The following is a 17,597-nucleotide window of genomic DNA, read 5'->3' as shown; positions in this document are numbered from 1 at the left end:
CAGGCCTTGCTAAAGGCCTGAGCTGTGCGTTTCGCCTCTAAGTCATGCCCAGAGCAGGGCAGGGAGCTGTCATCCCTCCCACCTGGGTCAGAGAAGGAGGAAGGTCTAGCAGTGCTGGGTTAATTGCCCAGGATGTGGTTCCCTGCTCTGCAATAGATTATCCTCGTGACACTTTGCTTCCCTCTGCCTTGCTAGGTTGTTCATAACTTGTGATAATAGCCAGCCCCAGCTTTGCAGCAGTGTTGTTAGACAAAACACGTTGAAGACTGAGAGGCCCAGGTACCGGAGCAATTTAAGTATGTAAGAGAGACAGTGCCATATCTGGAAGCTGTTGGATAGACTTTGCCATGCTTGGTGCTTTCCAGTTGCACTTAAAGCAGGGAGAGCTGTGGAGTGACGGAGCCTGGGATTTCTAAATATCTTAATAACTTCCCTTTCATTCTTTTGTGGAGTGTTTTATTTTATTAGCAGCCCTGGCATGCATTTGGTTTCCAAGTTTTGTGCTTCCTACTTTAATTTCTTTAGTTACAGAGCGATAGTGAGGCCACCAGCTTTCTCTCAGTGTGATCATGGCTTGGAAAAGTCCTGGCTGGTGAGTCTATAGTTTCCTTTAAGGAAGGGTTTTGTAGATAAGAGTTTTTTCTCTTGGTTCCTGGTATGCAACGTTTCCAGTCCCACGCCACCTGGGGAAGGAGGAGCTGGTGCAAGATTGGGAACAAGAGTTGACGAGGTGCTACTGCAGCTGCGGACCTGCAGACAGATGGCCGAGCGGGGCATGGGGAAGGGGATGGCACTGAATTGCTGCACTGCTGTGTAATGTGCCAGTCGAGTGCCTGGGATAAAACAGGCCTCCTTTGTGGCTCCATGGCCGTAGTGGATCCCTGTGGAAATTTCAGCAGGTGATATTTGGTGAGAATGGTTTTTCCTCCTGTGCAAATTTGGAATTTCAGCATAAACCTGAACTACTATTTTTTTTTCCAGAAATGTTGCCTCCCAGGAGTTGTAGCTCAGTGTCTTTAGCTGCCCATGTTCCTCTCCAAGCCTTGCCTTGCTCCAGGCTTAGACTCTCTTCTCCATGATGACCGCAGAGTCCCTTTTTCGTAAGAGGAAGTAGCGCGTCCTGGGAGTCACTGGAGGGTCGGTCTGACTGTATAGACTTGTGCCTCAGGATTTTAGTATTGAAAAGCAAGCTTTGAAATAAATAGGCTCTGAGAACTTGCCCACAAAAGAATTAGTTTTAGGATGGCAGCTTCTTTCCATATGGTACTTTTTTTTGTGGGAAGAGCAAGGATGGGCAGCGTGAAAAGGTACTTTGCCACGAACCCTGGTGCCTTCCAACTTTATTTTTCCTTTCTCTCCATTGTTTCTAAAGCCTGGGTCTGTTTTGCCTCTGACAAGATGCTCTGGAGGGCTGTTTGAGGGTATCCATCCTGGGGAAAGCAGTCAGTGGGGTGCAGTGAAGTCTCGTGAGCTGGCTGAGTTGCATGGTACGGGGCTTGGTTCAGGTCCTGCGTGATCGTCTTATCCCAGAGATGCGGCTGGGTGACAGAATGTCCTACCAGAAGACCTTCTGGCGTGGCGCTCAGTTTTGGGAGATGTTCAAAGAGACAGGGAAACTTTTCGCCATGGCACGTGTGGTCAATCAAGGCATCCTACTGGGGGTCGCTAGACTGCACTGTCAAAAGGCTTTGCAGAAAAGGGCCCTGAGCTTTGCTTAAAACAACTAATTTGGGAACAAAAGAGCAGTTGACGCTTGTTAAGCAATGGCTGAGGTTGGCAAAGGACATACTGAGAGGCGGTGATTTAAGGGTCTGTTTGGTACCATGGCCAAAAGGCCCATGTTTGGACTCCAGATTTCCCATCCAGTCCAAATGCTGAGCTCCCTCCCGCACCAGCAGTCCTTACCCCCCGGGTACCACCGCACTATTATCTTTCGGAGGGCTTCTCCTCATGCCGTCTGTCAGTATTAGGCTGTAGCCAGCTTATCCATTTCTCTTTCTGCATCGTCAGTGGATGTCTAGTTGTCCGGCGTAGGGAACAGCTACAGTGTTAATCCCCTCTTAAGTCCAAGTTTCATCACTGGCTAGGCACACGTGAAAAGTAATTCCAAACTTAGCAGCTGATTTGTGATCTTTCACCACAGTTCATTGTAGACTAAATAATTAATTTTAATTGGATCAGGTCAGCATAGGATCCATAGGCACTGTCCATTCAGGTAACCTCCACCCGACTGAATGGCACGCAAAACATGTCGTGTTCAGACAGGCAGGTGATTATTTCCCTTTTTCATATTGTTAGTAAGCAGATATGTGAACAGTGGCTGCATTTGCCCTGTGGGGAGCGAATAGTCACCTGTTAGTATTTAGTGTAATGAACCATCCAAACAGATCTGGATGCTCAATAGCTAACACCCTTTTTGTAAAGGGTCTTTCAGCTCATCGACATCCCTATAGTGCCCAGCACAGAGTAACATCTGCAATATTATTTAGTGTACTGGGAACATAAAGAACTTGTTCATGGGTCTTAGAGGAGGAAATCTGGTCTCCCTTTGAAAATTCCAGCTGTATTAATCCCTCCTTTGGAGCTTGCTTTAAAGGGCTGCCTCTGTGGTGGAGAAGCACTGAAGCTGAACAGCAGACCACCTCTATGCAGTGTGCTTTGTGCAAAGGTTTAGGACTAGGTACTGGGTTTGGAGGAAATAACCCAGGCTGGAAAACACAATGCACTCCTATTGGGTTTGTGTGTGTGTGTGTGTCTGTACCGCCACCTTCTGCTGTGATCCAGACTGCCAGGTGTCCCAGGCCCAGTTGTACTAACAGTGAATGCAGCTCTTTAAACTGCCAGTGGTAAGAGCCTGTGTTTTAGAGTATGAGTAGGAGAGTTGTGTCTGGACGATCGTCATTTCCAGGCTAGGGACAGACCTTGCACAGAAATGGGTTTAAGTGATTAGAAACTAGTTTACACTTGTAACAGAACAGAAGTTCAGTGCACTTGAACCAGTTTCAAAATGGCCGAAACTGGTGTAAGATAAACCTGGTTGAGTGTAGTGTCAGACGTTATTGATTTGGGTCAAACCAGTTTATGCAATTTCTGTCTGAGATCCCTTCCTCATTTAAGTTAAACCAGAGTCCCCCAGCATCCCAGCATGCTTTTCAGCCCTGGGCTGAGCTGTGCTGTCTGCTCCAGAGAGCGGGGCTGGCCCCACCCCTCTGCTGTGTAGCTGGAGCAGGGGCAGGGACATGGTCTGATGCTGGTCTGGTATGGCCTCCTGAAGCAAAGGGGGCAGGGAGGTGACTTATTCCCCCTCCCTCCCCTCTCCTACTTGGGGATGATAGCTGGGGTCTGCCTGGCTAGGGTGTAACAGCCCATGTCAGGCCCCCCCATCTGCCGCCTGAAGCAAACAGGGAAAGGGAGGGGGATTTAATCTCTCCCTCCATCCCCTATCCCACTGACAGCCTGGGTCAACCTGGCCAGGGTGGAGCAGCTCCTGTCAGCCATTCCCCCGTCCCGTGGCAGGGGAGGGAGCGTAGTCAGAGTCAGCTGGCATGGCCCCGCCATCTGCCTGCCTCACCTGGGGCTGGGGCTGGGGCTGTGGAGCTGAGCCAGGCCAGCCTGCAGGTGCTGCTGAGCAGAGGTGGAGGGTCCAGCCTGGGCTGTTCTGTGGGGGCCGGGTCATTCCCAATGGGCTGAAGCTGCGGCCATGGGGGCTGCACAGCCACATTGCTCCTGGCTCCCTGTGCCCAAGCTGGGCAGGGCTGTCATGGAGCCGCAGCCAGCTGGGAAGCATCCTTCCCAGCGGCTGTGGCTCTGTGACAGCTCGCCCCCGCAGCATGGGTGGGGGCTGGCTAGGTAGCAGCCTGCCCGGGCAGCTCGGAGGCACCAGCGGGCCCCGAGCCTGGCGACCATCCACCACAACTTCTGCCACACCCCTGTCCTGTGCAGCACCCAGCAGCTGCAGCCACATCCCAAGCTGCAGGCTGGCTGGGGCTGGGTGGGCTGTTCTGCCCCCCCCCCCCCCAACTGCTACTGCTGCTGTTGCCCCTGCCCTGCTGTGCCGCACCGTGCTGTTTTGGGTGGGCAGGTGGGAGCTTCAGCCCAGAGACTTGTGCCCAGCGCATGGAGCTCAGGCTCCAGCTCCAGCTGCCTCGCACCCACTGTGCCTGCCCACAGGGGTTGCTCATCATGCCGGGTAGGTGGAGGGGATAGAAGGCAGCCAAAGCGACATGCACTGGCAGAATCCACAGGGCTGAAGCTCCTCTTTCCCCAAGTGGTGCTGTGTGGGGCAGCAGGAGCATGAGCTGCAGCTGGAGGTGTGGGGAGCAGAACAGCCCTGCCAGGCCAAGCCAGCTTCCCCTCACCTCCAGCAGCTACTCCCTCTCCCACTCCCACACCTGCCCCTGCTGCATCACTCCAGGCGGCGGGGATGAGAGTAGAGAGCTTCAGCCCCACGGCTTCTGCCTAGTGCATGGAGCCCCGGCTCCAGCTCTGTCTGCCTTCCACTTGCTGTGCCCGCCTGCAGTTGTTGCTCATCTTGCCAGGTGGGCAGAGTGGGTAGAAGACAGCCAGAGCACCATGCGCTGGGCAGAAGCCGCCGGACTAAGCTTCCCACCCACCCACCCAAACTGGCGCAGCGTGGCAGAGGCAGGGGTGGCCATGGCAGTGGCCACAGGAGTGGCAGCTGGAGGTGAGTGGAGCACAACAGCCTGCCCGGCCCCAGCCCGCAGCCTGTAATGCGGTTGCAGCCGCTGGCTGCTGCACAGGACAGAGGGTATGGCAGCGGCTGTGGCAGGCAGCTGCAAGGCTCGGGGCCCTCGGTGCCTCTGAGCTGCCTGGGCATCCTGCCACCCAGCCATCCCCACCCGTGCTCCAGACTGGGCTGTTACAGTGCCACAGCCACTGGGAAGGACCCTTCCTAGCCAGCTGTGGCTTTATGGCAGCCTTGCTCAACTTGGGCTTGGGGAGCTGGGAGCAATCTGGCCGTGCAGGCTTTGCAGCCCCAACCCAAGCTGCAGCCTTCTGAGAAGGGTTCGGCCCCCGTGGCCCAGCTTGGGCTGGCCTCTCCGCATCTGCCCTTAGCAGCACCTGTGGGCGGCTTGGCTCAGCTGCATAGTTTCATTTCTGCAGCCCTAGCCCTGGTCAGACAGCAGGGTCATGCTGGCTGGCTCTAGCCAGGTCCACCATCTCCTGAGCAAGAGTGGGGGGGAAAGCTGGGAAGACCCTGGGTGGCATCCCGTGCCCACCCGGAGACAGGGGAGTTTAATCCACCCCAGTCCCCGCTTTGCCTGAGGCACTACCCTGGCCAGTGTCTGGCCCCGGGGACAAGCCTAGCAAGGGCTGCTCTACCCTCCATCCACAGGCACACCCCGGCAAGGGTCTCTGCGGGCCAGGGTTGGGGTTTAAACCCTTCCCCAATCATACTTAGCCCCTGCCGGAGACCTGGCCATGTCCCCCCCGATCGACTTCCCTCCAGCCTTGTGGTTGCTGCAGAAGGGAAGGAAGAGCTGTTCTAGTGCCCTCTGGCTTTTAGCCTGAGCCACAGCAGGCATGTGCTGGCATTTCTGGAATCAAAAGTGAATGTCTGTTCACTTGCAAATCGGTTCAGTCTTTGCAGGTTAGGCTAACCTGCAAAGATTGAATGACTTCAGTCTCCAGCATTTTGAATGTCTGTCCCTAGCCCCAGAGGCCAAAGCATGCTCTACCAGTGGTAAAGGTGACATTCCTGGTTACTATGGATTGATTTTTTTCTAGCTTTTTCACGCTTATCTCCCTGCCTCCTCTCATTGCTACTGCATCTCACAGTTATTTTACCCTTTATCCTCTTTTTCATCCTCCCTGAGTTATTTCTCCCCTGCTGTCTTGTTCGTAGTGCAGTGTGTATTGCTCTCTCTCTACTACCTGACAGTTAAAGCCAAGTCATCTAAGGTATCACAGTGGGGAAGATGAGACAACTTGTCTTAGACAGCATCCTCAAACTGTGTAGCTGTTGTGCATGGATGTTTTGGACTCTGTGGACACGGTTTGAACTGTGGGTATTTGCATTTACCTGGTGCTAGGGAAAAACACTATCATATTAACAAAAAAAAAGTTGTATCATGTATTCTCCCTCCAGAAAAATATGGTAAATGCTTGGAAGAAAAATGGAGTCACTGAGCTTTTGCTTCATGATTAATGTGATCAGAGCTTGACAGAGGGCCCCCAATTCATCAAGACCATATTCTAGCTGTCTACTTTCTTGGTACAGCCAAATTTATCTAATTACATGAACATTGCGCAGCAAATTAAGTGTAGTCTCATTTGTCGTCAGCCGTGGAGTCTTATTATCTGCCTGCTGCTTTGTGTCAAAGGTTTGTTTCCTGATTGCTGGATGTGACATGGCTATACATTCCTCTTTATCATTGTTTGCATATAACCTAATGAGAACACCAGTTATTTTATCATAGCTGTCGGGTAGTAGTCAGCCAGGTTCTGTCTAGCAGGTCATAAAGAAGAGGACAGTCAAGTATGTGGCACTGTTTGTTTGAGACCTAAACACAAGGCTTAGAGGATGGAAAATTTGGTAACTAATAAAGGAACTGTGTAACCACCCTGGATAGCCATTATTCGAGTGCCTGGAAGACTTGCTCAAGGTCTGTCACTTCCAAGCTAAGGATCCAAATAATATTTTGGGGGTAGTAGAGTCTTCCTACTTTGTGAACTTCAAGTACATGGATCCAAGTGTATAAGCAGGTCAAGGCAGGTAGCATCTCAGGAGGCATTTCTTTTGATCCAGGTTACAAGTTTTAGGCCAAAGAAATGCTTTGTTGGCCTTAAGACATTCCACTTCTTCATTTTCATGTTTTTGCTTTGCTTTGTGATATACCAGCCATTTCATCCTTGCAAATAGTAATTGCAGGGGCCAGGCATTAACTGTGACCATATACACTTTGGCATAATCGTGGGGGTCTGCTTGGGGAATCCAGAAACACCTCATTTTTAGTTGATTTACTAGTTAGCAGTTGGTAAATATTTGACATTATGCATGATGCATCTTCTTTCTGATGCTCTAAAGTATAGTTTCTCAACTTGTGGTACGCATACCCCTGGGGGTACATGAGACACAGGCAGGGGGTACCCCAACACTCTCTCTCACCATCTTTTCCTCTCTCTCTTACCCTCTTTTCCTTTCAAAACTATGGCAAAAAATTTAGTGTGCCGCACATTGCACAGTGCTTTAAATTCCCCAGTAATAATTTGGTTCAGCCAATAAATAAATTCCCCAGTAATAATGTGGTTCAGCCCTCCTAGGTTTGGGCAACATCACCTCTAGCCCAGGTACATGTCTGAGTTGTGCATCCCTGGTGTAAAAGGTGGCAACCCTACCCACACCAGATCAGACATCTGTCCTCTCACAGCCTTATGTACACAGCCCTTCTTCCAGCATATAGTACACATTAGTCTGTAAATATAAAATCCCCAGAAAACTGAGTGTTGGGGTACTTATTAACATTTCCAGAACTGAGGGGGTAGTTGCTACTTAAAAGGTTGAGAAACACTGCTCTAAAGGGATCTCTGCAGCTGGTACATGAGAATTCATTTCAGATCATCTAGAGCAATGTGGGTACAAGTGCTCAACTTTGAATCGAATGTCATTAGGTCCATTTTATAGGGAGCACAGTGAGAAAGGCCAAGAGAAAAAAACAGATGAAAAGTGGGAATAGAGGGAGTGAGGAAATGGAGCACCAGATAAAAACCCAGAACCCAGGGCGAAGTGGGAGATGGAGGTTGTATAAAGAGGGGTAGAGAAATGGTATTAGTAAATTTAATAACATATAATGAGTTACCTCCCAGAAATGACATTATTATAATACCATTAAGAAGGCAAGGCCAGGTTCTCAGTTCTGGCATTTCCTGATTTTTAAACTTGCTTGTCCTTGTTTTATTCTCAGGTATTGAATGAGTGTCATCAGCAGGGCTAAATTACACAGCCACGTACATTTTTTTTTCCCCAAAGGGCCCCTCTCATTCAGAACATAGGATGGACCCCGTGATCTGGGGATGGGTATGACCAATGGTATAAATGTAATAGACACTGAAGGGTTGCTTACCCGACCAGAGGGTGCACCACGACCAGGCTTGTCTCTTCAGAGACACTACCGGGGCAAAGGAAATTTGTCCCAACTCCTTTAACCTATACCACACCTGAGAGGTTATCAGTTTGTGAACCCTGTAGGCACCTAGCGACATTTTTATATATGTAAACCCCGCAGCACCGGGCTCTTTGAAAAGTGCCTAGCACTGCGACACTTGCAGTTGTGTAAGTGGCGAAATGTGCGTGAGTGCTGAGCAAATGGCGGCAGGGCACTTTTGAACTAAGACGCATAGAAGGTGCTTTAGTTCAAAAGCACCATTTTCTGTGTGCTGATGCATGTTTTGCCACTTCTCCAACTGCATGTGACTCAGCGCAGTGCGGATCAGTTTGCATGTGGAGCAGACTTGATTAATCAAGTCTACTCCGAAGCAGCAGATCTCCAGCCTCCTGATATCTAACCTAAACCTACCCTCTGCCAGCTTGTGACTGTTATTCCTGGTCACTCCTGGTAGTGCTCGGGGGAACAGGGACTCTTATGTTCCCCAGTGGTCCCCCTGGTAAGTTTATAGATGGCCACTAGATCCCCTGTCAGCCTTCTCTTGTGGAGGCTGAACAGGTTCAGGTCCTGTTGCCTCTCCTCGTACGGCCTGCCCTGCTGCCCCCTGATCATGCGAGTGGCCTCCTCTGGACCCTCTCCATGTTGTCCACGTCCCTCCTGAAGTGCGGCGCCCAGAACTGGACGCAGTACTCCAACTGCGGCCTGACCAGTGCTGCATAGAGGGGGAGGATCACCTCCTTGGACCTGCTTGAGATGCATCTGTGGATGCAGGACAAGGTGCGGTTGGCCTTCCTGATTGCGTTCCCGCACTGCCGGCCCATGTTCATCTTGGCATCAATGATGAGTCCAAGATCCTTTTCTGCCTCTGCCCTGACGAGAAGGGAGTTCCCCAGCCTGTAGGGATGGTGCCGGTTGTTCCTCCCCAGGTGCAGCACCTTGCACTTGTCGGTGTTGAATCCCATCCTGTTCTCATCCACCCACTCCTGTAACCTGCCCAGATCTAGTTGCAGCCTGTCCCTCCTTTCTAGCATGCCCACCTCTCCCCACATCTTAGTGTCATCCATGAATTTGAACAGGTGCTGTTCACCCCCTCGTCCAAGTCACTGATGAAGAAGTTAAAGAGTGCAGGCCTGAGGACCGAGCCCTGGGGGACCCCCCTGCCCACCTCCCTCCAGGTCGAAAATGACCTGTCCATCACCACTCTCTAGGTACAGCCCTCCAGCCAATTAGCAACCCATCTGACTGTGTAGGCATCGATGCCACAGTCGCCTAATTTTGTAAAGAGAATGGGGTGAGACAGTGTCGAAGGCCTTCCTAAAGTCCAGAAAGACTATGTCCACCGTGACACCTGCATCCAGGGATTTGGTGACCTGGTCGTAGAAGGCCACCAGGTTGGTCTGACAGGACCTGCCTCTAATGAACCCATGTTGGTTGCCCCTAAGCATAATCTCCCCCGCTGGCCCCTCGCAGATGTGCTCTTGAATAAATTTCTCATAGAGCTTCCCCAGGACCGAGGTAAGACCAACGGGCTTATAGTTTCCTGGGTCCTCCTTCTTCCCTTTTTTGAAAATGGAGACCCCATTGGCCCTTTTCCAGTTCTCTGGCACCTAGCCAGAGCTGTGTCAGGGTCCCGCAGTGTCCTCTGCCAATTCCCTCAGCACCCTGGGGTGGAGATCATCTGGAGCTGCTGACCTGAACATGTCCAGCCCCGCCAGAAGTTGCCTGACTAGGTCCTCTCTGACCTTGGGCCTGGCAGAGTCTCTTCTGAGTCTGTCCATACTTCTGGTGGGAGGGATGTCCCGGTCTCTGCTCAGAAAAATGGAGGCACAGAATTTGTTAAAGAGGTCAGCTGTGTTGTCTGGTGCGACACCAGATTGCCAAGTGTGCCCTGCAGGGGTCCCATGTTACCTGGTGCTTTCTTTTTACTCCTTATGTACTTAAAAAAGGACTTCTTGTTATCTTTGATCCGGGTTGCTAGTCCCATTTCCGTCTCTGCCTTGGCCTTCCTGACAGCCCCCCATGTAGTCTTGAGCAATGGAGGTATAATCCTCCTTGGTGATGGCCCCTTTCTTCCATCGGGCCTCCTTTTTGACGTTCAGGCATTCCTGAATGCCTTTGGTGAGCTATGGGGGCTTTTGAGCACTCTTGCCCCCTTTGACTCGCGTCGGGACTGTCACCCTTTGGGCTCGGAGGTTCATCTCCTTAAGGAATGACCACTCGTCTTGGACTCCCAGCTCCCCTCCCCTCCAGGACCTCAGTGCCTCCCTGCTTAATCTCTTTAACTCATTGAAATAAGCCCTCTTGAAGTCAAGGTCTGCTGCCTTGCTGTAGGCCTTTGATGCCCTGCACTGGATGGTGACTCCCAGCAGGCGCTGATCGCTATTGCCCAGGTGGTCGAGCACCTGCAGCCCCCTCACCAGGTCATCGCCCGTGGCCAGCACCAGGTCCAACAAGGCATCTCCCCCGGTGGGGCTGTGCACCTCCTGGGTTCGATGGAGGTCCTGCATTTGGGCTAGGGACCTACGTGAGCGGTCAGATCTGGGTGACTGCTCCTCCCAGCAGATGTCCAGGTAGTTCAGGTCACCCATGATGACCACATCCCTTGACTTAACTGCCTCTGTGAGCTGACCCGAGAATTCCTGGTCCAGCTCTTCCCCCTGGTTCAGTGGTCGGTAGTAGACCCCCACCGTTAAGTCCCTTTCCTCCATGACCCCCCTGTATTCTGACCCAGTGCTCCTTTTGTGTACTATATATCGAGTTATTTTGGTAGCAATTTGTAATTTGTATCCACTTTAGTTATATCTTGTTCTGTATATAATTAAATTGTATACAGTTCAATATTGGTAAATAATTATATCGGTGGTTGCAAAGGGTTTGTAAGTGTACAAGGGGCCCCTACAAGAAAGTCCCATTTTGGCTTCTAGGAGAACCAAGAGAGGCTTACAGTACTGGGCAACACTCAGACGTGGCACTTGGGTAGTGCCATGTGCCAGGGTTACATAAATGGTATGTGTATATTTTGAGTCATTAGAATTTGTCTCTGGATCTTTCATCGCAGTTTGCTGTAAGCTAAATAATTAGCAGGGTCAAAATATAAGACTCCAGCGGCCCAGTGGGTTCAGCAACAAGCCGAACAAGTTCACCTCATGCATGAGAATACCATATTTTCTCTCGCACAACACACCCCTCTGAATAAGATGCACATATTTTTGAAAGGTGGAATGAAATAAAAAAAGAGCTTGAGTAGCAGCTTTTGCAGCAGGAGCCTCTGCCAGGAGAAAAGAGAAAATATCTACAGCCAGCAAACAGGGAACCCCCTGTGCAGCACATGTAGCAGGATTTAGCCTGCCTCCCCTTCCCCTTCTCCCCCCTGCAGAAACAGGTGTTACCATATTTCCTCACTTACAACACACCCCAGTTCCCAGCATTTGAAGTTTGGAAAAAACGATGTCTCTTCTGTGTGAGAAAATATAGCAGATCCCATTGCAGCAGAAGGGATGTTTTATATCTGGGCAAACTCACGTCATTTGGGCCTAACCCTGGAGTCCTGAATCATGTCTGTTCATGTCAGTCCCAGGATAGGGCCCGTAAAAGGAAAGTCAGGTTTCTGGCAGAGACATCAGAAGATTATTAATAGTTCCTTTCCTTTCTCCCACTTCAGCTTTTCTTCACTAATCTGTATGTTTAAAAGAAAAAGAAAGAAAACCGAATGCACCTAAAAGTCCCTGCTAGTGCAGGAGCCCTCCAGGCTAACCTGTGCGAATGGCATGCTTAGGCATGACACAGCAAGAAGCTTTTTAATAGCAGCTCCTGAACTGTGGTTACAGATCATCAGGCAGCACATCGCACAACACAAAAAAGCAGGATTGCTTTTATGCTGATGTCCTGGTGGCTTTTCAAGATGATGTTATTTATATTCCTTTTTTTTTTTTTTTTTTTTTTTTTAATGCTGTTATTCAATTATCCCTTTGGGGGAAAAAAATACTGAGCTCACAGAACAACTTCACCCCTGTTGTAACAGGGGGCAAGACCCCTTTTGGTTTCAGGATGGAAAAGATGTCTAGTCCATGTGCGGACCAGTGCAGACTTCCTCCCTACTGTCCCTCTTAGTAGGATTGTTTTTAGTTGAATTTTAATTGTTGGAGCTTTGTTGGGAACCAATTCATTCTGCCAAATAGGGGTTTTTTCTTTATATCGCACTCAGTTATACTGTGACAGAGCTGCCTTGCAGGGCAGTAAACAGTTCTTCACCCTCCTTGATGCTTACAGCTCTTTTCCAAGATCAGCTCCAAAGCTGCCAAGGGATTAAAGATGTAGTTATATTAAAGTTAGGACTGGTGGTTCTGCCTACTATCAGTCTTCCTGTTACAGACTCCCAGTGGCTATAATTTTGCCATATTTTAATTGTTGGAGCTGAGTTTCCCCTTGTTGGGTATCTGCCTCTGGTTCCGGTTTGTTTTTCTGCTGGAGCTCTACAAGTGTGTCCAAGGGGGAAGCTCGGGGGAAGCACGTTGTTTTGCCATGTTAAAAGAGGAAAAAAATAAAAATCTTGCCACCAAGTCTTGAGAAGTGCTAGTCGTCTTTGCATTGGCGTGGGGAGGTGAAACTTGGCACGTAGGCCAAGCCCCCCCGGGACGCCTGTACACAATATTGGCTTTTTCTACCTAAAGATAATCTCCAAGTTTATTTCACTCCTGCAGTATATCACGATGATTCCCGGTACTATTTTGCACGTAAACCGTTTAACACTTCTAATGGGTTAATGTGCCTGCCACTACTAGTAAAAAACGCTAGAGGGCACCTGGTGGACAAATCGTGTCAGAACTGGGCGACCGGCGAGTTTCGCTGCGTGCGAGAATACACCTAATGAAAGTTTCCTGATAAAATTAAATCTGGTGGAACAATTGGCCACGGTAAAAATAATTCGTGCCGGAGGTGGTCTAACTTGCCACAAGAAATCGAAACCTACCATGATAAAAAAGTCGATGTGTATTTTCACACGCGACTAACCTAGCAAAACGGCGATTTCTGGTGCTGTTTTGTAATGAGCATCTAAACAACACACGGTGCGTACAAGGGCCCCTGATGCCAGGGATTCACCTTGTCCTGTTTCCGTGAAAAATATCCCCATTTTCCCAAGTATTGTAAGCCTTTGAAAAATGTCACTTCTATACGTGTTCAATAGAGGCTTGTTAGCACTTAGCAGCTAAACTTCTTGGCGGGTTCCCATGGCAGGGAGCTGACCACAGCCTTTGTCCCCTCAGTCCTCCCAGCTTCTGCGAGCTGCTCTGGTGATGGGCAGGGGGGCTGAGAGCAGGGAGACGGTCTCTCCTGCGCTCTTACTCCTCCACTTCTCAGTACCTGGCCGCCACCTGGCTCCAACACAGCTGGGAAAAGAGCTCGACTGCAGTGCAGAGCCTCCAGCCCTGCCGTGCGGGGATGTTTGGAGGGAAGGGGGTGAAGGGCACAGCAGGGCAGGGATGTTTGTGTGCAGCCCGTTAAACCCAGAAAGCATTTCTGCCATGTAGAGATGGTAGTTTGAATCCCTACAGACAGATAAGAAAGGGGAGCTCTGTCCATTTAGGTCATTTTCTTTCCAAAGCCAGCACACCAGTCCATTCAGCCTCATAACCCCTATGCCAATAAGCTGTGTGTGTTCCCTATTTATTTGCTCCAGGAGGAGAAAAGCTTTGGCAGGTTCTGATTGATGGGACAGAGCTGCTTTGGAGATGGAGCGCATTCCCTCTGGACTCAAAGCAAACAGCATCCCAGAGTTGTGTCCTTGTGCATCTTTCAAAGTTTTATGACTTTGACCAAATGGAGGTGTTGCTTATTCAGCAAACAGGTTGCAGGGAGGGGTTGCATCTACTTTACACTGTTCCTTTTCCTCCTTCATGTATTTTTAAAAAATGTGACCAGGGGACTGAGGACTCAAGTGATCACTAATGGACTATAGAGTCCGTTACCATCTAGAAAGCTGTTTCAGACTTATCCCAAGTCTGTAATAACTGAAAGTAGTTACCTTTGGATGGTTTGTTGGTAACTCGGAAGAAGCAATTCTGGGGACTCCAAAACAACAGCAATCATAAGTAATGCTACTTGGTTGCCTTGTCCAGCTTCAGAATGCCAAACATGAAGTGGTCCAAGATGATGAGTTGTCGCCACCATGGTCTGTAAGACTGAGAAAAGGATTTCACCTCTTGTGCCTCAGTTTCGCCATCTCTGAAATGGGCATAGTAATTCTCACCCATTTTCTAATGCACATGAGCAGTAAAATACTACATCTTACTGGAATGACTCATCTTGAAGGGACGTTGGTGATGCGTTGATGTGTATACTGTCACAAGATCCCCCTTCAGCCTTCTCTTGCGGAGGCTGAAAAGGTCCAGGTCTATCAGCCTTTCCTCACAGGGCCTGCCCTGCAGGCCTCTAACCATACGAGTGGCCTCCTCTGGACCCTCGCCATGTTGTCCACATCCATCTTGAATTGTGGCGCCCAGAACTGGACACAGTACTCCAACTGGGGCCTGACCAGCGCCGCATAGAGGGGGAGCATCACCTCCTTGGACCTGCTCGTGATGCGCCTGCTAATGCATGATAAAGTGCAGTTGGCTCTGCTAATTACTTCGTCACAGTGATGACTCGTGTTCATCTTGGAGTTGGCAATGACTCCGAGATCTCTTTCCGCTGCCGTGCTGCTGAGAAGGTCTACAGGAGTGCTGTTGATTCCCCCTCCCTAGGTGCAGCACCGTGCACTTGTCTTTTGTTGAACTGCATCCTATTGCTGTCTGCCCACTTCTCTAACCCATCTAGGTCTACCTGGATTCGGTTTCTTCCCATCAGTGCGTTTCTTCACCCCATAGTTTGGTGTCATATGCGAATTTGAACAGAGTGCTTTCCACGCCCTCATCCAGGTCGCTGATGAAGATGTTGAACAGCACGGCCCTAAGGACCAAGCCTTGAGGGACTCCACTGCCCACATCTTTCCAGGTCAAAGTACCCAAGGGCTACTTTGCACGTTGAGCCAACCCATCCATCACCACTCTCTGGGTATGACCCTTAAGCCGATTTGCCACCCACGTGACTGTGCAGTCGTCTATGGCACAGCCATTCAATTTGTTTATAAAAATGGGATGGGATAGCGTGTCAAAGGCCTTCTTAAAGTCCAAGTAGATGACCTCTACCTCGACTCCTGTGTCTAAGCATTTAGTGACCTGGTCATAGAAAGAAATAAGGTTAGTCAGGCAGGATGGACCTGCTATGAACCCATGCTGTTTGCCCTTCAGCAGTATATTACCCATTGAACTCCTACAAATATGATCTGTGATAATTTTTTCAAGGGTTTTCTCAATGATAGCGGTGAGATGGGCAGATCTATCCTCCTTCCTCCCCTTCTTGAAAATAGGGACCACATTGGCTCTTCCCCAGTCCTCTGGGACTGCACCTGAGCACCACAAGCATTGTTGATCCTTGAATGGAGCAGATATTTTCTTTAGACTTTGTGCATGGTAGTTATTTCAGTTAAGATTTCCAGCATAGCCTAGAGGAAATGGAGGCAGCCATCTTAAGGGAAGACTTATTGTTAAAACCCTTGGAGTGCTTTAAAAATTTCAGCCGGAAACTTTAATTCCAGGGCGATTTAAAGATATGTTGTTTCAGAGGAACTGTACCATAAAGTAAAGCATAGCCCCTGCTGACCGGGTTAATAAACATTGTTGGCCAGCTCATCCGCAGTTCTAAACCAGTATAGCTCCATGGAAATCGGTGGATTTGAATGGAGCTGTGCCAGTTAGCAGCAAATGAGGACCTGGCCTCCAAACCGTGAAATAAGCACTTTCTGAAACATAAGTAGGCCACTCAGCTCCAGGACTGTAAAACCCATCAGGATATTTTGCACTGAAAATAAAAGGACTCTGATCTCTTGAGGTCCTTTATGTGGACCTCTGGCATGTGTTCTTTTCATATGACGTCACCCCATAATCCCCCATTACTTCTGTGTCATTCTCAAAGCTTCATGTCAGTGAGTCTTAAGTGATAATCCTTTTGCTTACCTCACTTTTATAGTAGATTAAAAGTGATTTCATGCTTCCACCTTGTCCAGTGTTAAGCTCATGCTCTGAAAAAAAAACAAACGATTTCAACTCTATTCACTCACTGCTCCCTTACAACAAACAGTGGAAGTCTTTTGTGGTTCATGCCCTGCCTGCTATAATGCACCCATCCCATGTTCTTCATCACTATTACTTCTTGGCATTCACCACAGAAGACTTCCACAACCTTCTCCTGCCCTTTGAGGATCCCCAAACTCTTCCATCTCTCTAGTATAAATGAGGAGCATTCCCCGCCCTTGGCCTTCCAGGTCTATTATCTTTAAATCAGTCCACTCAGTTACTAGTAGTTTGCCACCATCCTGGTTCTTATGGAATCTGGAAAGGGATGAAGGAGAATTTAGTCCATCCCACTCATCCCAAGGGTAAAACATCCCTAAAATGCTCCTGTTGCATTCTGCCTACTATTAAATGCCCCAGGGGATGCCATTTTAACACATGCCTTAGTAAACAATGCCCTGATTTAGTGCTGTTGGACGTTGGGGTACTCTGGGGTGTTGTGAGATCCTTTTATGGGTGACGCAGGGTGCTATGCAATAGTAGCACGGTTAAGTGTTGTAACAGAGGGCTTCAAGTCCCCATTACTTTAAAAGAGTGAAGGAACAGCTTAATAGGACTGCAGTCAGTGGGCAGCTGAAGGAGAGCTCACTGCTAGAAGGAAAGCAGCTGCAGGAGCATGGAGATCAGAGCCATGTGGCTACAGGTAACCGCTAAGGAGCAAGCAGCACTGTAGTGGGTGACAGGGCAGAGCTCCAGAGAGAGGGTGCAGTGGGAGCAGGCTGATTAGGAAGCAAAGGAGAAACACCTGTGTGTGTATGGGAAACGTGACCAAAAGGGAGGGGGGCTCAGGGCAATACTAGCCCAGCTGAAACGGTACGTCTGGTGCTGAGCTTTGCTGAAGGGCAAGCTCCTGAGTGTCCAGGCTGCTGCAGAGGGGAATTCAGGCCATGGGACTTCAGGGAGCCAGTGAATAGAGGGACTGGAGGCTTGCAAGTGGCTCGAGAGGTGGTTTGGGTACCCAAGGGCTACTTTGCACGTTGAGCCAAGCAAGAGCAGGGATTAGAGGTAGGTTGGAACCAAAAGTTTAAAGCCAGAGCAAGTGGGCTGAAGCCAAAGTCTAAAGCTATAACAGATGGTTGAAGCCAAGGCGAGGAAGCCAAAGTGGGTGGGCTGAAGCCAGGTGAGAAGAAGCCAAGACAGGGGCCAGGTGCCCAAGTGTGGAAACTAGTGTGGGGCCAGAGAGTCCAGTGAGTGGCAACTGAGTAAACACCCAAAGCCTGCACTGGCCTCTGAGGGTAGTCTTCTGAACTGAATAATCATCTCTCCAATCAAGGCGTGGCAGGTGAGACCACAGGGCAACCCC

General features: G+C 49.7%; 1 protein-coding gene across 3 annotated transcripts in view; it reads left to right on the top strand.

Annotated features, from left to right (window-relative positions):
* GLI2 (GLI family zinc finger 2) overlaps nucleotides 1-17,597 on the top strand; it is a 271,620-nt gene that overhangs the window by 172,897 nt on the left and 81,126 nt on the right. The window lies entirely within an intron of this gene.

This window comes from Crocodylus siamensis, chromosome 4, assembly GCF_052110815.1.
Source record: "Crocodylus siamensis isolate JL-2025a chromosome 4, ASM5211081v1, whole genome shotgun sequence".
Classification (NCBI taxonomy): Eukaryota; Metazoa; Chordata; order Crocodylia; family Crocodylidae; genus Crocodylus; species Crocodylus siamensis.
The sequence above is the reverse complement of the archived record's forward strand: the minus strand, read 5'-3'. Positions and strand labels throughout refer to the sequence as shown.